Source organism: Saccopteryx leptura, chromosome 7, assembly GCF_036850995.1.
Source record: "Saccopteryx leptura isolate mSacLep1 chromosome 7, mSacLep1_pri_phased_curated, whole genome shotgun sequence".
NCBI lineage: Eukaryota > Metazoa > Chordata > Mammalia > Chiroptera > Emballonuridae > Saccopteryx > Saccopteryx leptura.
In genome coordinates, this window is record NC_089509.1 from 97,749,313 (window position 1) to 97,776,457 (window position 27,145).

The 27,145-nt window shown below is 36.0% G+C and overlaps 1 protein-coding gene and 1 non-coding gene across 6 annotated transcripts in view; both read right to left on the bottom strand.

Moving 5' to 3' along the window:
• The window catches only part of ERBB4 (erb-b2 receptor tyrosine kinase 4), a 1,119,996-nt gene that overhangs the window by 1,004,793 nt on the left and 88,058 nt on the right, over positions 1-27,145 (bottom strand). The window lies entirely within an intron of this gene.
• Positions 19,094-19,169, bottom strand: TRNAV-GAC (transfer RNA valine (anticodon GAC)). The gene has a single exon. It is a non-coding gene; the product is annotated as a tRNA-Val (tRNA).

Consider the following 27,145-nt stretch of genomic DNA (forward strand, 5'->3'; position numbering starts at 1 on the left):
CCTATCCCCCACCCTCCATTTCCCTCTGGCGATCACCGCACTGCTGGCTGTCTATTGGCTATTCCTTTCACCTTCTTTCATCTAGTCCCCTCCCCTCCCCTCCCCACAGTTCTCGGTAACACTTATCATCTAGTGGTCCGTGTGTTTTATTCCTTTTCTTTCCTTCTAAGACAATATCAACTCTCGCATGTCAAGTATTTTGTCAAGAATTTTAACTGCTTTGTTAACTGTTTTCCACTGCCTAAACCACTCATTGAGTAGAATAAGACATCAGGGAAAGACACGATCTTGATCTTCTTGTCATCCAGGTCGTCTGTTGCTTACATTGCTCTCTCTCCATGAACACCATCCTGAGAAAGGCTTCCCCCTGAAAGGAGGCATGATCAAAGACTAAATGATCCTAATAAAATATTAATGTTTATAATATTCAAATTTTATAATGATCAGAGTCTTTTTGGACTACAATTTTAAATGTCTTCTACCCCAATGTGTAATCTATAATACAAACAGAAACCATGATTTTATTTTTCTGCACAATGCACGACTGGTTGCAATTAGCTTTTCAGTTACTTTTAATATGATTAAACTATAAATAACCAGGATCATGCTGCTGTACAACTTTTGCATCCAACTGTGAATCATAGGCTATCTCTAATAATTTAATGGGTGCTTTCTTTATATATAATGCTATCATAGATGCACCCTGCTAAGTGTTAAATAATTTGGCTTCTGTAAATATAGCCTTAAATTTTCTAATTTAAAGGCAAAATTAGACTTCAACATGTCTAAATGTCACCAACAACAGTAATTAGAAGTTACATTAGCTTATTGAGAATTAGTTGATAAGGATCCAATTAGATTTTTAAATCATCATTGCAAATTACTGAGCTCTATTTCCAAGAAACATATTTTACATCACTAATGACTCAAGGAAGTTGTAGAGGGCAACATTTTTTTTAAAGAATGACCTCTGAGAGACATACTTTTAGTTTGCCTGTTCAATGAAGAATCACTCATATAATTAGCTTGCCTCATCTCTTTTTCTTGAGTTATTCAGATGGTCAGAGAGGAAGGCAGCTACAAACTCCTGGAATCATCCTAAGTCTCATAAAACAGCATTTTCCACATATGTTAAACAACCTTAATTAAGTAGTAGAATTTTAATACCATAACACAAAGTTACATATTGTGTATTTTAAAGGCATAATATTTCAGAAACATTATACTGACTTTAGTTAAATTACTTCATTTATAGAATAGCCTGCAAAGGATAATTGATATTTCCTAAAACATTTTCTAAACTTCCATTAACCCATATTTTCATAATGGATATTGTTATTCAAGTTCTGGTTTGTATCTATTATTAGTGTGTCAATACGTGTAGAAGCTATACAAAGTATGAACAAGCTGTCTTTTTACCTTTCTATTAGACACGGAACATTTTTCCCTAAGATTAATGTGTGTGTATACACATATATCTTTTAATATGAGAAACCACTGATATGAATTTAATAATTGTCACTTCTGGTAAAAATTATATATAACTCCTGAAAAGGTTAACATGTTAAATCACTTGCATTTTATAGACAGAAACATTTTCACTTTAAAGACTGACAAACTACAAGATGTTACAAATTATATCTCCTCTTACTACAAGTTTTACATTTTATTTCTTCTTCATTTTACATACCAGGTCCTCAAGAAGAAGCACTGATCTAAGAAAAAAATGGGTTTTTGACAGAAGTCCTGTCTTGGAAGAATTTTGATCTATATACAATCCTTTGGCACTGAAAACACATACATATCTTGAAATGTTAAAAAATATTATTTATTATTTCTCAGTTCTATAGTAAGTCAATAGGAAGACACAACTACTCAAGATAACAAATCCAACACATTGAAATCGCCACAATTTGGTGTGATGAATGAGTTCTATGGGATGGCAGTGTGCATTCTAAATTCAAAGCCCGTGTTTACTGATGATTTTGTCATGTATTCTCGAAGTCATTACTTGAAAGAGGAATGCCCAAAGAGATACTTTAAATTTGAGAGTTATTTTTCTCTGTTCAGCTGTTCAGCTCGGGGAACCAATAATTCACAAAGTGAAATTAAGCAAGGTGACACAATTACGCAGCTTTGTGTTCCAGCTCCTGTACGTGCTTTAAAAAGGCATGCAGAAAATCATGTTACCCCTTCTTGTCAGCAAGAGAACCACCACCAGTCCACAGTGGAATTTCGTGGTGGGTATCCATGGTCTTGCAACCTGAACGGTGCCCTCTGGAGTTTAAGAGATCACTGAGAGTTACATCACAGCGGTTATGATGAACTCTGAAATCTCATAACTGCATAAATAGAAATGTGATTCCATGTGACCAGCAAGTCTTTGATTTTGAGAAGGTGCTAGAAAGACACAACTAGACTCAAATGATACTATCTGTCCTTGAAATACCTAGATGATATTTTGGGGAACTACAGGTTTTCTTCCATACTTCAAAATATCTATGATTGAGAAAAAGTGCTAGAATTCATATTTTTCGCTGTATTATATATTTGAAACATTATGTATATGGAACATCTATGTAAGGGTTATAAGAGAAGAAAAAGATTTTTCTGACATGGATCTCAGGAGCCGTATGGTATGGAAATAAAATATACTGTTTTTATCACAACTTGGAATCATATGCACACAACATACATATGCACATAAACATAAGCACCTTAGTAGATTTCAAATTTTCCAAGATAATTCTGAATCTTTGTCTTGTGCCTGTGACCTGGCTAGTTGTTTTGTTTTTTTTTTTTTTACAGAGACAGAGAGAGAGTCAGAGAGAGGGATAGACAGGGACAGACAGACAGGAACACAGAGAGATGAGAAGCATCAATCATTAGTTTTTCATTGTGCGTTGCAACACCTTAGTTGTTCATTGATTGCTTTCTCATATGTGCCTTGACCGCAGGCCTTCAGCAGACCGAGTAACCCTTTGCTGGAGCCAGCGACCTTGGGTTCAAGCTGGTGGGCTTTTTGCTTAAACCAGATGAGCCGGCGCTCAAGCTGGCGACGTTGGGGTCTCGAACCTGGGTCCTCTGCATCCCAGTCCGACGCTCTATCCACTGCGCCACCGCCTGGTCAGGCGACCTGGCTAGTTTTAATAAAAACATACCCCATTCTCCTTCATTTGTAAGCAGTACCTCTCCTTGTAGCCTCCTTATGCTATGGAATCAAAACACCATGGTTCACAGTCTTCTGTCTTGGAGATCACTCTCAGTACAATCGAGAGAAGAGCTATAAAGGGCACGCAGATATTCTAACATACCTGTTAGATAAAAAATTTTAAATACTAAAAATTTTACAGCTCACGATTTTCCATATGTAATCATTTTCTGAAGGTAACTTTCAAGGGGTAAAAATTGTTACTTATCTGATTTAAAAATAAAATCAAACTTTTTCTACCTAGCAGTATGTTCATTAAATAACCAGAATAACTTGGATTTATCCATTCACATTTCTTTTAGGAAAGCAACAATGTTGTTTCTATGTCTCACAGATTACGCTAAGACCTTGGAAAATTTAAAATCAAGACATGACCAGACAAAATTATGAACAAGATGATGGTCATGTACCTCCTAGTCATCTTTTTTTTCAGTTACCATTTTATCTAATCCCCAAGTAAAACCTCCAAGAGGTTCATTACCACCAAAAACCCCTTATCTCCATTTTTTAAAAATCATGGGCGACATTTATAAAGGAAAAGAATATCTAGCAGTGTAAGCACCTGCTTATTTTGAATACATAATGTTGCCTTTCCCTGGAATTCAAAATTGGTGACATTAAAAGGCCTCCTTCCATTAAATTTTAAAAAACTAACATAAATTCTTACTATTTTTGCAAAATGGAATCAGTGAAATAAACCAAGCAGAGAAATACCATATGACCTCACTTACATGTGAAATATAATGAATACAATAAATTGATGAACAAAATAGAAACAGAGGCATGAACACAGGGAAGAGATGGACAGCTGTCAGAGGGAAGGGAGGGTGAAGAGACTGGATAAAAGAAAAGAAAAGGATTAGTCAAAAAACATCTATGAATAACACATAGACATATACAACAGGGTGGCAATAGCCAGAGGGAAACGGGAGGGACAAGGTGGGGAAGAAGGATTAAGGGAGGTGGAAATCAGGGCAGAAACAAGAGACTTTGCTTGGGGCGGGGAGTGTAGAATGCAGTGTGTAGATGGTGTTATACTGCGTTGCACACTTGAAATCTGTTTGGTTTGATGAACCATGTCATCCTAATAAATTAAAATTAAATTTTAAAAAATAAGTATATGGAGAATATAATTATAAAATAATCTATACTTATAGAAATCAAAACATGCATAAAGCTAAAGATAAAAGTTAACATCTATTGAGCACATACTAAATTCCATGCTCTAAAGCAGGGGTAGTCAACCTTTTTATACCTACCACCCACTTTTGTATCTCTGTTAGTAGTAAAATTTTCTAACCGCCCACTGGTTCCACAGTAATGGTGATTTATAAAGTAGGGAAGTAACTTTACTTTATAAAATTGATAAAGCAGAGTTACAGCAAGTTAAAGCATATAATAATAATTACTTACCAAGTACTTTATGTTGGATTTTCGCTAGGTTTGGCAGAATAAATCTTTATAAAACAACTTACTCTAGTTAAATCTATCTTTTTATTCATACTTTGGTTGCTCTGCTACCGCCCACTATGAAAGCTGAAACGCCCACTAGTGGGCGGTTGGAACCAGGTTGACTACCACTGCTCTAGACAAAGTATTTTTATATATTTCCTAATTTACTCAAATTGGCCCCTGAGATTAATATTAATAATATTTAGTTTAAAAAAGTAGTCTTAAAATTATACTTGGCCTCCATTACATGAGACTTTTATGTATTACATGGAATTTGATCCCATGTTATAAAGAGAAGACCAGAAATTGATGAGTTAAGTTTATACATATAATCTCTAGAAAAGGTTTCTATTCAACACTAGCAGAAAAATTTAAAACTATAAATATATATATTATATAATATGCATAATTTATAAGGGCATGTTAAATAAATAAATAAACACACATGCATAAAATACATAATTAGTAAATTACATTTCTATATCGCAAGCTAATAAAATAAGCAATATTTCCTAATTAATATTGACTAGAAAAAAATGTTAAACAATTCTTAGGAAAACTAATTAAGACCTGGTTAAAAGAAAGCCTAAAGAAATGAATTAAATTAAACATCTTGTTTAAACAGGATTTCTTAGAAACTCGAAAACTTGCATCTCTGGTCCTTATCCTATGTTAATAATTTTGGAAAATAATGATATTTATTATTATATCATACCAAGACCATAAGGTCGATAGGCCCCCAAACATGTTCATTAAAATTATTTAAATGGCCCTGGCTAGTTGGCTCAGTGGTGGAGGGTCCACCTGAGATGTGGATATATTGGGCTGATTACCAGTCAGGGCACACAGGAGAGGCACCCATCTGCTTCTCCACCCCTACCCCTCGCGTTTCTCTCTCTCTCTCTGGTTCTCTCTCTTCCCCTCCTGCAGCCATGCCTCCATTAAAGTGAGTTGGACTGGGCGCTGAAGATGGCTCCATGACCTCTGCTGGAGGCACTAGGATCTCGGTTGTTGAGCAATTGAATAACACCCCAGATGGGCAGAGCATTGCCCCCTAGTGGACTGTCCAGTTGGATCCCTGTAGGGGTATATGTGGGAGTCTTTCTCTCTGCTCCCCTCCTTTCATTGAATAAATAAATATATATAAAGGATATAATTCTATAATAATCACATAAATTTTTAACATCTTAAACATTCTCTCCCTCAGTCTTTGTCCATATACAGGGATGGGCAAAAGTGAGTTAAATTACTAGCCATCATTACCTAGAGGATGAATCATAAGAATACAAAATAATAACAATAACAAGATGACAAATAAGACAAATAAATTATATAATAATTAATAAATAATACAAGATACACTCAAGTACTCACAACTGTCCATCCACTTTTGCCCACTCCCACATATATGTTTTACTATAACGCAAATACCATTTGTTTTCCTTTTATGCATTACATATTGCATGCATTTTCTATATTTATATTCAGTTTCTTATAAATTCTATGATAAAGTCTATAAAATATTACATTTAGGTGTTATACCAAATTCATTTAAACAGTCCCCAATTAATAGGCATTTCAAAAGTAACAATGGAATGAATACAAATTGTTGACCCTGAACATCCTTTGTATGAAGGACAAATCTGCCTCTGTTCCATTTCATTTTGTGTAGGAGAGAGAGATTGGTAACATCACGATTTGATTGCCCTTGATGCACTTTGCTGTTTTAAAAAAGTGTTGCATAACCATAATTCAGTGTAGAATTCATTAATATTACTTGTAACCACCCTATAATCTGTGAAATTTTAAAGCATATTTAAACAAAAAAAATTATGAGGGGAATATGCAATGATTTTTCTATAGGATGCAACTGTAATTATTTTCTACAAATAGCATATATTTGAAAGTAAATAATTCAAATAGATTATTTTAAATTTAGTATAACTAGTAACTATGAGTTATAGAGAGAACTGTAAAAATACTGAGTGGTTATTAAACCCCACTTATAGGTCAGGTGTTTTATATTATTACCAATGCTTACAACAGTTCTGCATGTTGGGTGACTCCCCTGTAATTCATAAGTTCATGAAGTTCAATTCTATCCCCTTATAAATATAAATAAATAAATACAGACCATAAAAAAAATCATTCTTTACAGATGTTGTTATTATCTACATGGAAAAATCCTAGAAATTAACTAGAAAACTACTAGAACTAATTTGATTGCTCAGTATATTTGCCAGAAATAAGATAAATATATAAAAATCAATAGGTTTCCATTTCCAAAGTAAGGGAGGAAAAAAATCATATTCATATTAATATAAAAAGCTATAAAGTTCCCAGCAATAAACTTCATAAAAAATGAAAAAGACTTAGAAGTAAATCTATAAATTTTATTGAATGAATAAAATATCTGAATCAATGGGACATCAACCTTTTAATGACACTACTGTAAACATTTCATTAACATTCCTGTTAATCTATATATTTAATGCAATTGCAATTACTATTATCATTTGGTGGGGTGGTGGTTTTGGAGGAGAGATAAAATTTGAGAAATTGATACTGCTATAAAACCAGAAAAACTGTACAAGAAGAGTCATTAAATTTTTTGAAAAATTAAACATTGTAGCCTGACCAGGCAGTGGTGCAGTGGATAGAGCATCAGACTAGAACGTGGAGGGCCCAGGTTTGAAACCCCAAGGTTGTGGCTCATCCAGCTTGAGCGCAGGCTCATCCAGCTTGAGCACAGGCTCACCAGCTTGAGCATGGGATCACTGGCCTGAGCGTGAGATCCTAGACATGATCCCATGGTCACTGGCTTGGGCCCAAAGGTCACTGGCCTGAAGCCCAAAGTCTCTGGCTTTAGCCCAAGGTCACTGGCTTGAGCAAAGGGTCACTCGCTCTGCTGTGACCTAGTCAAGCATATATGAGGAAGTAATCAGTGAACAACTAAGGTGCCGCAAGGAAGAATTGTTGCTTCTCATATCTCTCCCTTCCTGTTTGTCCCTTTCTATCCCTCTTCTGACTCTCTGTCTCTGTCAAAAAATGGAAAAAAAAATAATAATAATACACATTGTGATATTGGCTAAAATTTTTTAAAATAAAGCAAAATAAGGAATATACAGATTTGTTTCTATATGAGAATTAAACACATGATTAATATAGCATCTCAAATCAGTGGAAAATGGTGAAATTTTCAATAAATTGTGTTTTAAAATTGGATGTCTGTTTGATATTCAGAGAGATCAAGTAACTAACTCAGGGACACAAGCTAGAATGAATGTAGACACTAGACTTGAATTCTCAATTTTTAATTCAACTTATTGGAGTGACACTGGTTAACATAATTAGACAGGTTTCTGGTGTCCAAGACTACAACTCATCTCTGTACATCATATTGTTCACCCACCTGCCCAAGTCAAGTTTCCGTCCATCACTATTTATCTCCCACACACCTTCCTCAACACCCTTGCCACCCTTGGCAATCACCACACTGTTGTTCATGTCCATGAGTTGTATCTTGTATTGTCTTATCCTTGTTAGCTCAATCCGTCCATACCCACCTCAACCAGTAACCCCACACAGACATCAGCCTTGTCTCTATGTAAACGTCTGTCTCTATTTTGCTTGTTAGTTTATTTTGTTCATTAGATTCCACATATGAGTGAAATCATATGGTACTTGTCTTTCTCTGACTGGCTTAGTTAGTAAAATGTTCTCCAGGTCTATCCATGCTGTTATAAAAATTAAGACTTCCTTTTTTTTTTCTTTCTGTGTAGTAGTATTCCACTGTGTAAAAGTACCACAGCCTTTTCATCCATTTATCTAGTGATGTGCACTAGGCTGTTTCCAAATAGCGGCTACTGTAAATAACACTGAAATGAACATAGAGGTGCATATATTCTTTTGGATTAGTGTTTTGGGAATTTTAGGATATATTCCCAGAAGTGCGGTCAATGGGTCAAAAGGTAGTTACATTTTTAATATTCTGTGGTACCATCACACTGCTCTCCACAGTGGCAACACCAATCTGCATTCCCACCAACAGTGGACTAGGGTTACCTTTTCTTCGTGACCTACCCAATACCTGTTTGTTGATTTAGTGATGATAGCCATCTGACAGGGGTAAGGCGGTATCTCATTGTGGTTTTCATTTGCATTTCTCTGATGATTAGTGACACTGACCATCTTTTCACATGCCTGTTGGCCATGTGTATGTCCTCTTTAGAAAAGTGTTCAATTTTTAATTGGATACTTTGTTTTTCTGGTGTTGAGTTTTATAAAAATCTTCCTAAATTTTGGATATTAATCTCTTATCAAATGTATTGGTGAATGTGCTCTCTCAGTCAGTGGGTTGTCTTTTCATTTTGTTGATGGTTTCTTTTGCTGTGCAAAAAAAAATTTTTAGTTTGACGTAGTCTCATTTGATTCTTTTTTTTTTTTTTCCTCAAAGAGATATATCAGAAAAAAATATTTCTACAAAAATGTCCAAAATTTTCCTGTCAGTGTTTTCTTCTAGGGTTTTTATGGTTTTGAACGAGTATAATGTGATAGAGTGCTATGATGGGAATAGAAGAAGAAAGATTTTGGTCTAATAAGAATATTCTGAAAAAGTCAAGAAGAAAGTTTCTGGTTTAATAAGAACAATCAGCCTGATCAGGCAGTGGCACAGTAGATAGAGTGTCAGCTCTGTAGGATATGATAACAAGTTTCTACTCAAATAAAAACCAAAGGAACATCAAAGAGGATTTTTGAGAGCCATATTTAACGGAATATAATGACAACACTATACTTAACTTTTCCAAAAAGAAGAGGATCTCCTAAAGTAGACAGGGTAGGTAAAAACCTAGCTTATCCTTCATTTTAAAGAAAAATAGGCCCTAGACGGTTGGCTCAGTGGTAGAGCATCGGCCTGGCGTGCAGGAGTCCCAGGTTCAATTCCCGGCCAGGGCACACAAGAGAAGCGCCCATCTGCTTCTCCACCCCTCCCCCTCTCCTTCCTCTCTGTCTCTCTCTTCCCCTCCCACAGCCAGGGCTCCATTAGAGCAAAGTTGGCCCGGGCGCTGAGGATGGCTCTATGGCCTCTGCCTCAGGCACTAGAATGGCTCTGGTTGCAACAGGGCAATGCCCCAAATGGGCAGAGCATCGCCCCCTGGTGGGCATGCTGGGTGGATTCCGGTCGGGCGCATGCAGGAGTCTGTCTGACTGCCTCCCCATTTCCAACTTCAGAAAAATAAAAAATAAAAATAAATAAAAAAATAAAAATTCAACAGATTTAGACTCCACAGACTCCATTAGTTTCTCTAAAATCTCATAATTTTGATATTAGAATAAATACAATTTAAAGTTAGGTAAAACTGAAGTGCAAAAATTGAATGGAATTGGTAAGTAATGTCTAATCCATATGTCTCTCTTTTACATATTTGAAGTGTCCATTGGGAGTTAATAGGAGGAAACAGCTTGATTGATTTTTTTAAATCAGGAAAGAAAGTCAATATAAAAAGAACAGAGAACTAATTGGTATCAAATTTTTCAAAAGGAAACTAATACATCCCATCCCACCTAAAATTACTAGCTAATTACGCTATCATTCTTGACCTAATCTTTCTCTCTAAAAATTGTGGCTAATTAAGCTAATAAAGAGTTATAATTACATTTTCCAAGAAATATTTTCAAGATATTCCTTTGTCCTTTATTTATTTATTTTTTTTTTTTCTTTTCTTTTCTTTTTTCATTTTTCTGAAGCTTGGAAACAGGGAGAGACAGTCAGACAGACTCCCGCATGCGCCCGACCGGGATCCACCAGGCACGCCCACCAGGGGCGACGCTCTGCCCACCAGGGGGCGATGCTCTGCCCATCCTGGGCGTCGCCATGTTGCGACCAGAGCCACTCTAGCGCCTGAGGCAGAGGCCACAGAGCCATCCCCAGCACCCGGGCCATCTTTGCTCCAATGGAGCCTTGGCTGCGGGAGGGGAAGAGAGAGACAGAGAGGAAAGCGCGGCGGAGGGGTGGAGAAGCAAATGGGCGCTTCTCCTGTGTGCCCTGGCCGGGAATCGAACCCGGGTCCTCCGCACGCTAGGCCGACGAGTCCTTTATTACTTAATAAGACTTTATATCAAGGAAAATATTTTCCATAAACATTATTTTGGGGTTTCCTTAAAAGTAACATCTGTATAAATTTAATTCAATTTTTAAAGAAGACTAAACATATTAAGTACTATGATTTATGAGTTTAAAAATAGTAAGAAAATATATACATAATTTAATGAGCAGTCTAGCAGTGAAGAGTAAAAAATAATTTTCTGTCACTTACATAGTACACTAAAAACCTAACTCTTTTTAAAAGATGTATACATGTGTATGTGTTTAGGGTAGAGTCAAAGATTAGGGTAGTCGAAAGCATTGCATTCTTCCACATTGGTTTTCCAGTGTCTTAAATCTTAGACTGCATCTTAATTATTTTCATAGGATTATCTTATATCTTTCACAGAAATATTAAATACTTCATAAATGGTAACTTAATTGAGTTGAATGGAAACATACTATCATCTGTCATGAAGTACATTTGAATGATACATCAAATCTGGTTTCAGACTCAAATCCAGTGCTGTAAAAGTTATTGATAAGTGAATTATTCAAAAGATTCCATTTTGAGAAGGTTCAATTAAAATATTCATCTCTAAGATATTTAGATATCTAAACTAATATTATCATGATGCTCCAGTGTGCAGTCACACTTTTAAGGAATACTTGAATGCAAAAAATGTAATGATTTCAATACATGAGTCAAGTCTAAAACTTTGTTCCTGTTGTTCTGTGTACTCAACAGAGTTGACTTTTAAAGGAGAAAACTGGAAGAAATAAGCATGGAAACTCAGTACCAAAATGTATTCCAAATAAATCCCAAGTATAGTTTAAAACAAACTATTTCTTTAAAAAAAAACTGTTAAAAGATTTATTTTGACCTCACATTGGCTAATCACACAAGATGTTACAGAATACCACCATCTGTTATCTGCAAAGCAAAAGTACAAATGAATAAACTGTATCCAGCCATGTGTATAATCCTCCCTCAGTTGATCTTCAGGGCATTGTACCATAGTGGGAGTATGGCTCTTTCTGCTTCTTCTATGTAACATATAAAAGGTATTAACTTTCACTTAAAGAAGAAATAATGAAAGAAAGAAGAAGCAGCTTCTGTTTGTACATAAACACCAGGCATGGAGATTCTACACTGCTTCCTAGGAGAAACCAGGGAGCCAAAATAATGAGCTTAAAACCTAAAAAAATCTGTCCATGGTTCAATTATTTGAAAGCAGTTACTAAACAATGTCTTATATGATACTAGCCTATTGCTCTCTGTAAGATGTATGCTACTTTGTTTTGTACTCCAGAATCTTGTCTTTATTTTAATTGCTATTGAGCTCTTTGTTCAAGATTTTATAACTTCATCCTCTGATAGCCCCAGGTTCTCTTTCTGTTTTGAATTTTGTAGCATGTGGTCACTTAGGTTACATTCACTTTTCCATTTTCATGTTTAGCCACATTGTCTCTATCTTTTCTTCCCATTAATGCATATGAAATCATTTATGTTTTCATATTTCTATTCAGTCTAATTTCTGATTATGTGTGTGGAGGTTTTTCTTTTAAAAAGAAAATATGGCTTTTCTCATTTTCCCCTAACTCATTAAATTGTCCAAATTTCTTTTCCTCGTACTTATATCTTCATTATTACTAAATAGCACAAAGCATCCCCACTATGTAAATTTCTGGAAGGAAATTTACTCACCAAATTTGTTGTTTCTTAGAAATGTCATTACAGTTTATCACAAAATCAGATGTGTGATAATCAACTAACATGTCATTAGCAGAATTATTTTATTGCCAATGATAAAGATCAGCTGACTTCTGAAATTTTGATGGTGGGAAAAGGTAAAAAGTACATCAAACACAAACCATTTTTGGTAATTTGTGATGAAAAATACTATAATTTCTATAATAAGTAAAAATTTTGAAAGAAAAAGCCAGTAAGACAAATATGCATTTTTCTTAAAAGAATGAAGGCTTTATTTAATTATCTAAAGTTTTCCTCAATGACATGATAATAAACAACACCCCAATTTGTACCTATTGTCATATATTTTCCACTCTGGATTTAATATGATTATTTGTATTATTGATTTTATTTAATTATCACAATTTACATTATTTACCTTTTATGATTATTTACTTAACCTTTTTTGTAGACTTTATTCACAGTGCATTAACTTTTACACTATTCACACTGCATTAACTTTTGGCCCTCAACAGTAAAAGGTACCAAACTCTGTTCAATGATCCATGACCCACATGAAAAATGGCCTTCACATGCATAAAATATTCTTATACAGGTATGAGGACCAGATAAACACCCCTACCCTATTATTACAAATTTTGTAACTATAATTCATAATTATAGCTATCCATTTGTAATATAGGCATAGTAGACATTTACTGCAGATGTAGGGTATGTATTTTTTTGGCAAGTATATTATCTACCTATTTTTCTCCCATTCAATAAATCATTAGCAGAATGAGAATAAATTATGGGAATAGCCTTGCCTAAACTCTAATTTATTTGAAAAGAAGTAAATCATTTAAAAAAAATTGGCACTTAACTACTCCTGGTTACAAATTATTTGGGACACACTACAGAGGTTATCATGATGTTTCATTTCAAATCTAGCAGGAGTCAAGGAGCAATGGTAATAATGATCTAAATTGTAACACGTGGTGAGAGTCAGGCTATATTAAAGCCTTTGTGGTAGGCAGAACAATGATTCCCAGAGATGTCCAAGTCCTAATCCCTGGGATTTGCAAATATGTTAAATACACATGGCAACAGGAATGTTGCAAAAATAATAAATATACATATATATATAACATATATATATAATATAATATTATATATAATATAATATATATATAATGCTGGAGATGGGAGATTGGAATGAATTATCTGGGTGAGCCCAATGTGATCAAACAGGCTTTTATAAGGGGAAGAGGAATGCAAGAAGCTCAGAGTTAGAGAAGATCATGATAAAGGGAGGAGACAGAGGTGTGATGAGGTTGCTGGATGAGAACCCAGCTGGGGAATGTAGGCAGCCAGTAAAGGAAGCTGGAAAAGGCTAACTGGATACTTTTCAAGGGCCTCTGGAAGGAATATAATGCTGTTGACACCTTGGCTTCAGCCTAGTGAAACCCATTTTAGACTCCTGACTTTCAGAACTCTAAGCTAATAAACCTGTGCTGTTTGAAGCCACTAAGGAAAAACCCTTTGTTATGGCAGCAACCACCACAGTGTGTAGGCAGTGAAAGCTTATTAGTATACAATGAATATGCCTCCTGAAGCATCTGACTCACTGCCTGAAAAGAACTTAGTTGACGGTGACTTCATTGCAGTATTAATTCAGGGAGCCATGAGTATTTACTTTGTGTGTCTGGTGACCATACATTAATTGACCACTTCCTTCACCAGATCAGAACTATCCATTTGGTTTTATTTTACCTGTTACTCCCTACCTGCTTACTTAATGAAACTGAAGGTCCTTATGACTTTGATTAAATTTAGCTTGAGGTTCTAGCTCTAAAAATCATATTTCTCTCTGTATATCTATATACCCCTCAGAAACATACCTTTCCCCCAGACAATCAGCAACCCCTGAGGTAGCACAAGACAATAGCCTAGACCTGACTAATGATCACAAGGTCTGTACTCCAGACAGGCTAAAGATAACATCAGGGCTTGTTATCTTTGCCTATGTTTTGATCCTAAGGTGGAATGACCTTTCCCAGAAAACCAGATAGAGGAACACTGGAACAGTTCTCAAGAACTGTCTGCAAGTCTGAAAGAAGTGGTTTACTATGCTTACTTCACCTCCAACGAATCAGCTCCCAGCATGACCCCAAAACCCCTATTCCACAGTCTCTTGTGATTTAGCCCTATTGACTCTGCAACCTACAGGCCAGCGGGAAGGTCTAGCTTTTTAGAACATTAGCTTCCTTTTCTCCAGAATGGTGCCAATCATAATGAAATAGCTAACTTTCTTCATTGCAATTCTCAGTGTTTAGGGTTTGTCTCTGCTGGTTCCAGGTATATAAAATCTTTCCGTTTGGTAACATGAATGAATGAAAATACATAAAGAAGAATTGGGCAGTTTAGAACAGAAAGTCAAAAGTAAAGAATATAAATAAATGATACCATTTGCTTTAAGGATAAAACTAATTGCAGTCTTAGTTACATTAAATTCGTTTAGCAATTTTAACTTAATTATATTCATTTCCATGATGATTATCACTTCTACAGAAAACCATATCTATTTAATGAAAATGATCATTTCCAATTTTCAAATAAAGACCAATCTCATCGTTCCATTGGTTAATTTTAAAAAGTGTAGATTCTTCCACATTTATTCAAAATGATGAGTTCTTCATTTTATAATCATTCAGCTGAAATGTAAAGTAATATAGCACACCAAGTAAACACTCTCTTTCCAAACAGTTAGTAAAATATATAACATACCTTTACATTCAAAACATATCACACTATATTCCTGTTATAGTTCTGCTCATAAATTCTTAAATTAGGACACATTTTGAAAAGAGAAAATGTTATTGTATGTGATATAATATACTGACTGCACATTATTCATATAATACAATGCATTTCTTTTGTGTGTGTGTGACAGAGACAGAGAGAGACAGAGAGGGACAGATAGGACAGACAGACAGGAAGGGAGAGAGATGAAAAGCATCAATTCTTCATTGCGGCTCCTTAGGTGTTCATTGATTGCTTTCTCATATGTGCCGTGACCAGGGGGCTACAGCAGACTGAGTGACCCCTCGCTCAAACCAGATGAGCCCACGTTCAAGCTGGCAACCTCGGGGTTTAACCTGGGTCCTCCATGTCCCAGTCCGACACTCCATCCACTGAGCCACCTCCAGGTCAGATATCAGTACATTTCTTAATAAACAAACCCATCCTTTATGTGTTGGGGAATCAACTGAGGGGAAACCATTGTTGCTACCTGGTCCCCATATATTTCACAAGCTGACCAACAGAGATTGAAAAAGTGATCCTGTGCTCCTTCCTATATGGATACTCAGAAGACATTATAAAACACTTTCAAATGCAGAGGAAACATAGGCCTATACTAAGGCCTGTTTCCCTATAGAGTAGCAGCTAGATGGAATTGAGTCTTTTATATTACATAATGTTACACTTAATATTCATGTCTAAAATATGAGTAAGAAATGTAAGTGCATGCTATTTTTCCTATAACCTGTGTCTGCAGTATGTTAAGCAAAAGGCAGTCATTGTTTTGATGAAACTATTGCATCTTAGCACATTATTTTGTGAATCAATCAACAAATATTAATTGGAGCAATTACTACTTCCTAAGGACTCTAATAAGCAGTAGAAAGTTGCAAATGAAGAATGTTTTAAATAAAAGAGAATAAGAGAAGGAGCTAGCCTTGATATTTTATAGTCCAGTTGTGAGAGGGCCATGAATAAAATATATCAATAACAATTGCTAAGGGCTATGATAAACATTTTGCACATGAATAAACCACTAATACTCTGTGGAGACACTGAAAAACATTTCAAAATAAAGTTGATATTTGAGCTGTGTTTACAAAAAAAAAAGTATAAAATACAAATTTCTAACTGTGTCTCATAATGTTAAGAAGAAAAATATCAACTACTTGTTTAGATTCTTTGATATTAAATAGCATTAAGAGATTTACAATATATCTCAATGAAATTGACTGAACTGATATAAATATGACCCAGTCCTGTCTATGTAAGGGCCTCCTTATCTTCAGCTATTACCACCCACTGTCATACTTTTTGATACAGTACAAAGAAGGTTACATAGTGGCAAGTATACTTGGGATTAAAGTAGAGCTGTTCATTAGCTGTTCATTTTTATTAGTTCATTAGTTAATAAACTTTAATTTGGTTTTAAAATTAACCCACACCCAGTTTATCTCCAACAGTTGTATTTTTCATAACCCAACTGTCCTATGTAAAGAAGCTAAAGCAAAACTAGAAAACATATACAGCAGAAACATCACCAACTTCACCAAAAATCATGAACTCCAGCATCTGAAGCAATGTCCCAATATTTTCCAACCGTTAGGTACAGCTGAACTGCAACAATGCAGTAAAATACTCTTCTTCAGACTTGAGCATACATTCCTTTCATTTCTGTCTAGTTGCTACAGGGCCCGGCTATTCATATCTACAAAGCCTGTTGGATTTACATGTGAGGGGAGAATGGGTTGAAATGAAGGTTGTATCACAAGAGAGAGCACGAAGCACAATAGAACAGAACAAGAGAATGATTGTCTGAGTGAGGCACCTCTTACGTACATTGCATGGGTTGTGAGTGTCCGGTTCTTTTTTAGATATTTATCGGGGCAGTGAGCTCTCATTCTTTTTGTTGTAGAAAATAAATGGGTAGGGGTGGGGAAAGATGTCATGAGTAGGGCAGAAAGTTATGTGTGGAATGAAGGAGGAGGGTGATGGGAGGGAATAATTTACCAAGGTTCCTTAAATCATGCAAGCTTAATGACTGTGCACATTTAATTCACCATACACTTTGCAACCTCCGGAGAGACTGAAAGGCTTGTGACATGTCAGAGTCATCGAAAAAGATTATAGTATAATGTCTTCTAAACTTCAAAACTTTAAACCTATAAAAATAAAATGTAACTGTCTCCTGACACCTTTGGAGAGGGAAGAGGAAAACATATTTGTGTCTTCAAATTTTGATTTCAAAATTACAGATGTTTTACAAATCTACATATATAGCCAAATATTTAAATAAATATGACCAAGAAATAGAGAATACATTTAGCTTTCTGGCCAATATATAAGTCAGAGAAATTTAACAATAGCTCAGAACATCTTTATAGGAATGTATCAAAGGATGTTACTTGGAAAATGTTTATTTAATTGGAGAGACCAACTAGAATCTGTTATCATTTTAACATATTAGCTTTATATATTTACATATAAAATTTAATATATCTACATATACCAATACCTATGAATAAAGTTTAGAATCTACATTTGAAACTGAATCTTAAGATATAAACTTACTTTAAGTCTACAAACATTTGATCAATTAATTTCTTTCTGTAAGACAGGTCTGCATACTAGAAATATGAAAACAATTGAGATAAAAATTTAAAATTGTTTTTTTAAGATTTTATTTATTGATTTTATAGAGAAAGAAAGGTGGGAAGAGGAGTGAGAAGTGAATCATAATTGCTTCTCTATGTGCCTTGACCGGGAAAGCTCAGGGTTTCAAACCAGCGACCTCAGCATTACAGGTCAACGCTTTATCCACTGCGCCACCACAGGTCAGGCTAAAAATTGTTTTTAAAACCTAAATGTTTCAGGATCAGGACAATTCTTTGTATAAAAAAAATGTAAATGCTAGAATTACTTGGTTCTCAATCACTACATAATTTATAATACAAAATTTTAATTCTCTACTACATTTGTTAATTTACTTCATGGAACAAACGCACTTAGATTCTAATCTAGAATGATATAAGACTATGTTCAAATTCTAGCTCTGACATTTTCTAGTTATGTAACTTGGGTCACATTATTTAGCATGTCAGAGCTAAGCAATTTCAGCTTTAAAAAAAACAACAAGAATGGCATTTGCCTACCTGCAGCATTGTGTAAGATGTAACTGCATGGAATGATGACATCAAGTATCAAGCATGTAAGGGCATAACTGTCAGTACTTACGTCTTCTCACCCCCACCCTCATGCAGACTCAAACCTTGAAAGTCTATTTTGAAAAGAGGGATCTATGCTAATTTCCCATTTGAGGTTCGTGGGGGGAAAAAAATGAGACGTGCAGAAGCCTGTAATAAAAGATAAAGTTAAACTCCTCCTGCCTTCAATAATTGAGATATTTTAAAAATGCACAGAGAGCTATACATACTAATTATAGTTACATTAGAGCAAATGACAATTTCTAGAAGAGGATAAGGTATGATTAACATACTACTTATTAAGCTCAGTGCACTTTGTTTTGTTTTTATTTTATTTTATTTTATTTATTTATTTATTTATTGTATTTTTCTGAAGCTGGAAACGGGGAGAGACAGTCAGACGGACTCCCGCATGCGCCCGACCGGGATCCACCCGGCACGCCCACCAGGGGGCGATGCTCTGACCCTCCGGGGCGTCGCTCTGTTGTGACCAGAGCCACTCTAGCGCCTGGGGCAGAGGTCAAGGAGCCATCCCCAGAGCCCGGGCCATCTTTGCTCCAATGGAGCCTCGCTGCGGGAGGGGAAGAGAGAGACAGAGAGGAAGGAGAGGGGGAGGGGTGGAGAAGCAGATGGGCACTTCTCCTGTGTGCCCTGGCCGGGAATCGAACCCGGGACTTCTGCATGTCAGGCCGACGCTCTACCACTGAGCCAACCGGCCAGGGCAGTTTTGTTTTTTATTTAAGGGGATTCATATTTACCTTATATTTCATTGAGACCCACCAAACTTTGATAGTAGGCTATTTCTTTGTTGTTTTTATGAGATTTGTGAAAAATAATTTGTTACCTCTTTATATAACAAACAAGGTACAGGTCTTACTGTTCTAATGATCTTTGTATCTGGTCTTTTTGTGGCTGCTATTATTTTAAAATTTAAAAATGGTTTTAGCTAGCTCTGAGAAAAATGTATTTAAACACTGCAAGCATTGCAGAAAGAAATTGAGGAATGAGAATATAAAATCCCTCATTGAGTTTATACCTGCTTAAGGTATTTAAACCTAATTTTGTCAATCTTGTAGACATCTTTGACACGGGGACAGAGAAAGTATTTTCTGCCTAGTCCCCAAAATCACTGGGTGCATCACAGAATTGCAGAACTTTTATATGTCAACAGACACAATGTTGTACTTCTTAACTTCTATAACTCAGCGCAGTGAGGTACTCGAAGATGACAATTTGTCTTCTTTTTCACTAAGAAGACAGGCTAATTTAAGATGATTTCTCCTTCATACAACCCAAAACATCCTGTCAAATTGAAAAATTCAATGACTGCTTAGTATGAAGATGCCAATTTGAAAAGCCAGCTAATATCTGAGCATCCCCCAACACTGATGTATTTCAGAGAAGAATACTCATGTATAAACTACACACATTTTTAGACTCTTTATAAGACTATGAAAACTTTTGAATTATGAGCTCCTGTAGAACGGTGAAAATTGTTTCCACAATAAATGTTATTTTATGTTTCTAAAATAGCTTAAATATTCCCATGAGCCTATTAGAAAAACTGTTCATCAATCCAAACTTTTAAATTCTAGTCGATATAACCACAATCTATTAACTACATTTCTTCCAGCACTAACTGCTGGGCCAAAACAGCAAACAGGAGCAGCACAATTAGTATTGAGTAAGAGCACATTAACAAGCAGTGTAAACTTAGTAAGTCATTTTCAACGTCTCAGTCTATCTCCCTGTCAACAAAGTGAGGCAGCTGAACTCAATTTTTGTTCAGATCTGTATTGATTCTATAATTTTCTGAGTTTTTCTTTTTTCTTCCTTTTTTGTTATGTCGAGCATCAGGAAAAATGACCATCATGTCAGAACTTATTTTACGGAAGAATAATATGTGGCATGCAAAGTGTCAATATTGACACTAAGAAATAATTGGCATGGCAAATCTGATCCAAGTCATGTAAACTTCTTGATCCTCCCTCATTTGACAGTTAAATAACTTAACAAATCTTGCTATATGTGACATTGAAAACTTCACTATATTTTTCCCTTCGTGAAAAAGGCAGAACATTAGACATGTTATTTTCGAACTCATTTCCCACCTCTCCAAACAACCTGATCCCTTACAAGGGATTATTCTCTAATAGTTAGTTGCATTTCCCTGGACAAACTGCTTCAAGCACCCATTCTGTTTCTTTTCATTCTCTCATTAGGTGGTTTCATATGCTCCCTTGGTTATAATTATCACCCATGTTCTGATAATTCCCAAATCTTTATTTCAGGTTCTGACCTTTCCCCAAATTTACAGACTCACATACCTAGCTGCTTATCTACATGGATGATCCAGGCATCTCAAACTCGGCGTAAGAAATGTGTTTCATCCTCCAGATCCTACTCTTGTTCTCAATTTCTCCATCTCTATAGAAGGTAACTGTCCAGCTCCAGGAAATCTAACAGAAATGTCTGTAATGATAAAAGTACTCTGTATCTGCAATGGTCAGTATGATAGCTACTGGTCACATATGGTTGCTGAACACGTGAAGAGCTGAATTGAGTAACTGAATATTTGATTTTGGCATTCTAAATTTTTTTACATTAAAGAAATGTTTTGGGCCCTGGCTGGTTGGCTCAGTGGTAGAGCGTCGGCCTGGCGTGCAGGAGTCCCGGGTTCTATTCCCGGCCAGGGCACACAGGAGAAGCACCCATCTGCTTCTCCACCCCTCCCCCTTTCCTTCCTCACACGCAGCCAAGGCTCCATTGGAGCAAAAAGTTGGCCCGGGCGCTGAGGATGGCTCTATGGCCTCTGCCTCAGGCGCTAGAATGGCTCTGGTTGTGGCAGAGCAACGCCTCAGATGGGCAGAGCATCGCCCCCTGGTGGGCATGCTGGGTGGATCCTGGCTGGGCACATGCAGGAGTCTGTCTGACTGCCTCCCCCGTTTCCAACTTCAGGAAAAAAAAAAAAAAGAAATGATTTGGTGTATAGTAAATTCTTCCTGGTTTCCATTACCAAAGATGGGAGAGAAGGAGAGAGATTATGGCTAAAACATAAACCATAGTAATGAGAAAATTCTAAACCTCATATGCAACCTCAACTTATTTTTTTATTGAATTGCATAGAAAAATGAATGAAAAAAAAAGTGTTGAATTTAGAAATTTTAGTTACAAAGCAATAGAGACCAGTGTCTATTTTATCCCATAAGACTAAAACAAATATTAAAGCAGTATGTTGTTTTTATAAAAAATCATACATTAATTTATTTACTTGATAAATACTTATTAAGCACTTGCTATTTTCAAGGCACCGTGCTAAGTGCTGGGTATTCTGCAAGAAAATACAGACATCATCCATGCCCTCAAACATCTTTAATACTGTGGGTTCTCTACCAAGCTGCCATTCTTTTTTTTTTTGGTTTAAAAATTCAAGTGTAAGCCTGACCTGTGGTGACGCCGTGGATAAAGCATCGACCTGGAAATGCTGAGGTTGCCGGTTCAAAACCCTGGGCTTGCCCTGGCTGGTTGGCTCAGTGGTAGAGCGTCGGCCTGGCATGCAGGAGTCCCGGGTTCGATTCCCGGCCAGGGCACACAGGAGAAGCGCCCATCTGCTTCTCCACCCCTCCCCCTCTCCTTCCTCTCTCTCTCTTCCACTCCTGCAGCCGAGGCTCCATTGGAGCAAAGATGGCCCGGGCGCTGAGGATGGCTTTGGATGCAACAGAGCTACACCTCAGAGGGGCAGAGCATCGCCCCTGGTGGGCGTGCTGGGTGGATCCCGGTCGGGCGCATGAGGGAGTCTGTCTGACTGCCTCCTTGTTTCCAGCTTCAGAAAAATGCGAAAACAAAACAAAACACACAAAAAAACCCTGGGCTTGCCTGGTCAAGGCACATATGGGAGTTGATGCTTCCAGCTCCTCTCCCCTTCTCTCTCTCTGTCTCTCTCTCCTCTATCTCCCTCTCTGTCTCTCTCTCTCCCTCTCTCTCTCCTCTCTAAAAATGAATAAATAAATAAATAAATAATTCAAGTGTATTTCACATTTGAAGGAGAACTAGGAAAAATGAATCAGGGAAAAACAACCATACATACTTTTCTCCTGAGGAAATAGTGCTTCATAAAGTCAATGCAGCACCCCTTTCTTTAAAGCAACGTTTTGTTTTTATTAAATCTAATGTCTATAGCAACCTTTGCAATGAAAGAAAATGCAATTTCAAGAGACAGCTCAAAAATATTCTTCTAACTACCTAATGTAAGATGAAATTCATGTATAGAATAGTAATCAAGTATATATTAAAACAATGTATGTAGATATAGTTTTAGTTTTTCTCTTTTTTTCTTTTTTATTTCTTTCTTTCTTTACTTTTTTTAAAAAGGTTGGAAACAGGGAGGCAGTCAGACAGACTCCCGCATGCGCCCGACCGGGATCCACCCAGCATGCCCACCAGGGGGCGATGCTCTGCCCATCTGGGGCGTTGCTCTGCCACAACCAGAGCCATTCTAGCGCCTGAGGCAGAGGCCATAGAGCCATTCTTAGCGCCCGGGCCAACTTTGCTCCAATAGAGCCTTGGGTGCGGGAGGGGAAGAGAGAGACAGAGAGGAAGGAGAGGGGGAGGGGTGGAGAAGCAGATGGGTGCTTCTCCTGTGTGCCCTGGCCGGGAATTGAACCTGGGACTCCTGCACGCCAGGCTGACGCTCTACCACTGAGCCAACCAGCCAGGGCCGATATAGTTTTAGTTTTAAAATCACTACAAATAATCTATATCACAGTTGTCAGAAAATATGGTATGCCTTAAACAAATGTAGCATTTTTGGAGTACAAATATTGATGGGATAAATAGGGTACAAGATTAGGTGACAGGTAGAAAAAAACAGAAATATGTAAGAGCTCATTAATTATTATAGAATTATACTTTTCACTGATTATTCTTAAGTAGAAAAAAGCTAAGTTTGCTGTTCATAAATACCACAGTTTGTTTTTTGTTAGTTATTTTCTGTTTTGTTTTGTTTTTTAAATACTGGGTTGATTATTTATGAAGGTTGAGAAACAAATACACTGCTGGAAGTATTTAAATGCAGAAATAACTCGCAAAGAAACAGAGTATAGTGTCACTTACACTTAAAAGGTAATTTTTACAGGGTTTTTAAGTACAAGAAATATATTTAGACTATTAAAAATATATTTAGTTTATACCAAAGGATATGAAAATATTATATTTCCAAAAATTTTAAAAATAATCATTGGCAGTATGTTCTACAATGTGCTGTGAAAAGTAATTATAAACTATACTTTTTGTATTAAGAAGAAAAGAATTATTTGAAGGAGAAAAAAAAAGAAGAAGAAAAAAAAAAGGAAGAAAAGAATTATTATAATGGCATTTATCTCCTGAATCTAAATGTTCCATATTTCACTACACATAAATTAAGGTTTTATTATAGCACGCCTGAAAGTCTGCAGAGCTCACCTACCACACCATCCACTCTCATACAGGCTCTCCAATGTAAAACTGCACAGAAATGTGTAGTAATCTTCATCATACCACTTAAAATGCAGGGGTACATCAAAATACCCTAGTTATCTTTAATGACTCACCACAGAATAAATATTTTTAAATGTGTAGCAATAATTTCTGAAAGAAGTAACTGCTTTAGACTGATGGAGACAAATGGTGTCTTTAGTTTTGTCGGCTCCAACTATGTTAGGATTTGTTTTAAAGCCTTAAACCATGAATAATCCTAATAAAATTATTAAGGGCTTTAGATCCTCCAATTCCATCACATTTCTATACTCTCTACATGTCTTTTTATGATTTCATCTTATTTATATAACCATCTATAGCATCCGTTAAATCACTTCAACTCCTCCTTTCTGCACTGTCCCTAGTTTTGCTACATCTTCGTTGACATGTTACCACAAAGAGGACCTCTCAGAAATGAATATCCCAAGCTATATACCAAGGTAATGATACTTTTTATTTCATTTTAATAGCTTTCTTCATGATTGCCTTTGATCTTCCCAGAATTAGTATCATTAAATCACAACCTATCAGTCTAGTGGCATAATAATTTAATTATCTCTAAATTTTGATTTTCAATACCCCTATTAAAATGCTTCCAACTTTTTTCAATCAACTTGGAGAATTTCCCTTGAATTGCTTTTTCTTTGGCTAGAACTATTTGAAATGATAAACGTCTTGATCTTGAAGATGATTTGAAAAATAGGATACTGGCAATACCTAATTTTTTCTATTCAGCATTCCAGGAATGCTATTGTGCTATTTTTTTTATCAGTCAGATGTAATAACAATATTACTCATGATATTTAAAGTACTTGCAACATAATAACTTCTATTTTATGTCATGAAGTAATGGGAATCAGCAATTGTTCCTCTTGCCTTGGCTCCCAAAGCCATTTTTTTCACAGTTGATTTCAACAAACTTATGAATACCTACAATGTTTCATGTACACAGGGAGGTGCTGAGCATGTAGACAAAACAGAAACAAACATTCAGGAAGCAAATGAGCAAGAACAATAGCAAAAGATCCCTCCCAAAAAAACTGTAATACTGAAATGGGTTTCCAAAGCACTATCACTATACAAAGGCAGCTAAGGGAGTAACGCATTCACTTCAGGGAATGGGGAGTCAGGAAAAGACAGTGACAACAAGCATTTTATTTCTTGTTGGACTTTCAGATTTATGTATGAATCTGTAAGAAAGACCTGGTGAGGAAAAGTGCAGTGAGAGGAAGAGCAGAGAGGGTATTCAGAAAATAAAGTGTAACATTTGTTAAAGAAAACTGAGTAATCCAGTGTGGCAATAATAGAGAAATCAGGTATAGCTTTAGAGGAAGAGGAACTGGGAAAAGCAGAATGCAGACAGGCTGTGGAGAAAGGATCCAGTCAGTTGTGCCTAGAAGTCTGGACCAGATTCTCCAGGCTGTGGAAGGTCTGGTGCAAGAGTCCACACCAAGGTCTGTATGGGGAAAGCTCACTCAACAACAGTGTCAGATAGAAGGGGGAGGGACTCAAGGGCCCATCAGCACACAGCGGGCTTCTATAGTCATTCCAGGCAGAAACAAAAATATCAGGCAGTGGAATTTAGGAGGGAGAGAAAAAGCTGAACCGAGGAGGAAAAAGCCTGGAAGACAAAAGTTAATAAAACTTGGAGACATGAAGAAGATATGAAAAATGAAGTATGACTTCAAGCTTTCCAGTTTAAGCAACAGGTAACTGGGGTAGAAAAAACAGAATAATTTTCAAAATCTTCTTAAAGAGAGGAAACTCATCTTGTTCATTGTGATCCATTGTATAGCATAGGCACATTATAGGCATTTAAACAGCTGTGAAGTGATGACTATAATATTCATTTTCACAATCAGTCATTTGTTACCATCTCATTTTCACTCATAAATCTGCTTTCCTAACAACTAAAGTAGAAAATTGTTTAAAGTGTAGTCAAATGTTTGACAGGTAAATTGTACAGGATGAAGTCTGGAGCCAAATATCAGAATGTCTTGATCTTCAGATGTTAGGACACCTATAGCTTGTGTTCTTTGAGTTACTTCGCCATAACAGTGCTAGATTTGCACAGAATACTTCCATTGTCTCAAATCTAGGTAGTTTTCTGTGACATGTAAAGGGAAGGCCAGGGTGACAATTTTGGTAATTAAAACATATGTGTGTATATTAAATGTGTATATGTACAAAATTTATATATTATATATATAATATATTATATATATCTGGAATATATACTAATATGATTATGCAGAATAACATTTTATCTGACAGAATTTATAAATCAGTTTTAGATGTTAAACTTTACACATGTACAAGCCTATTTGATAGAAAAAAATTCAATATTATTTTGAATGAATGTTCTCCTATGTGGTAGTGTAGAATATCCCAATACCAACAATGTAAGAGGTATAAACTAATTATTTTATGTCTGTCCCCAGCCAGTTTCATTCAATTAGTGACTCAGTTCAATTGGTGACTTAATTCATGACTCAGTTCAAAAGGGGGTAATTGGCCCCTATTTCATATTGTAGAATTACCACCCTACCTATGATATGTGCAAACACATTGGGAAATTTTAAATTTAAACTTAATCATCTTGTTTAATTATTAAATATAAAAAAATAAGGAGAAGGGTAAAGGACATTCAAACCTTCCCTGAAGTGAAACGATTTCCTACTCATTCTTACCCCATGATACATTCTGTACACAGTAATTGTGTTGACTAGCAGAAGTCAACACCTCTGAAGGGAGAATACAGAAACTGCCTCCTCTGCTTAACTGGTTGGAGCGATTCAACAAGGATTAGTTTTGCATGAGAGGGTATCAGTAATCCCAGGAAGTCTCAAAATAATGACTTTCTTTATCCTGCAATCCAATCATGTTACCCAGGAGTGAGTGAAATGTTTAATTATTACTTTGAAATTTAGTAGGCTATTTTGTTCTACTTTTTGTCCCCATTGTGTTACATTTTAAAGTAATTTTTTTAAAACTGTCACTGATATGAAAAAGAAAATATTCATATCTTTTGTATCTAATAGATTTGTTTCCTACATTAAAACCTCTTTCTTTTTTTATGGATGAATGATTATCTCCAAGACCAGTTCCATTCCAGTAGAATTTTTTTGCAGTCACTTCTGGATTCTTGTTTTTGTTGTCATTTGTATACATTTGTATCAAGGCAA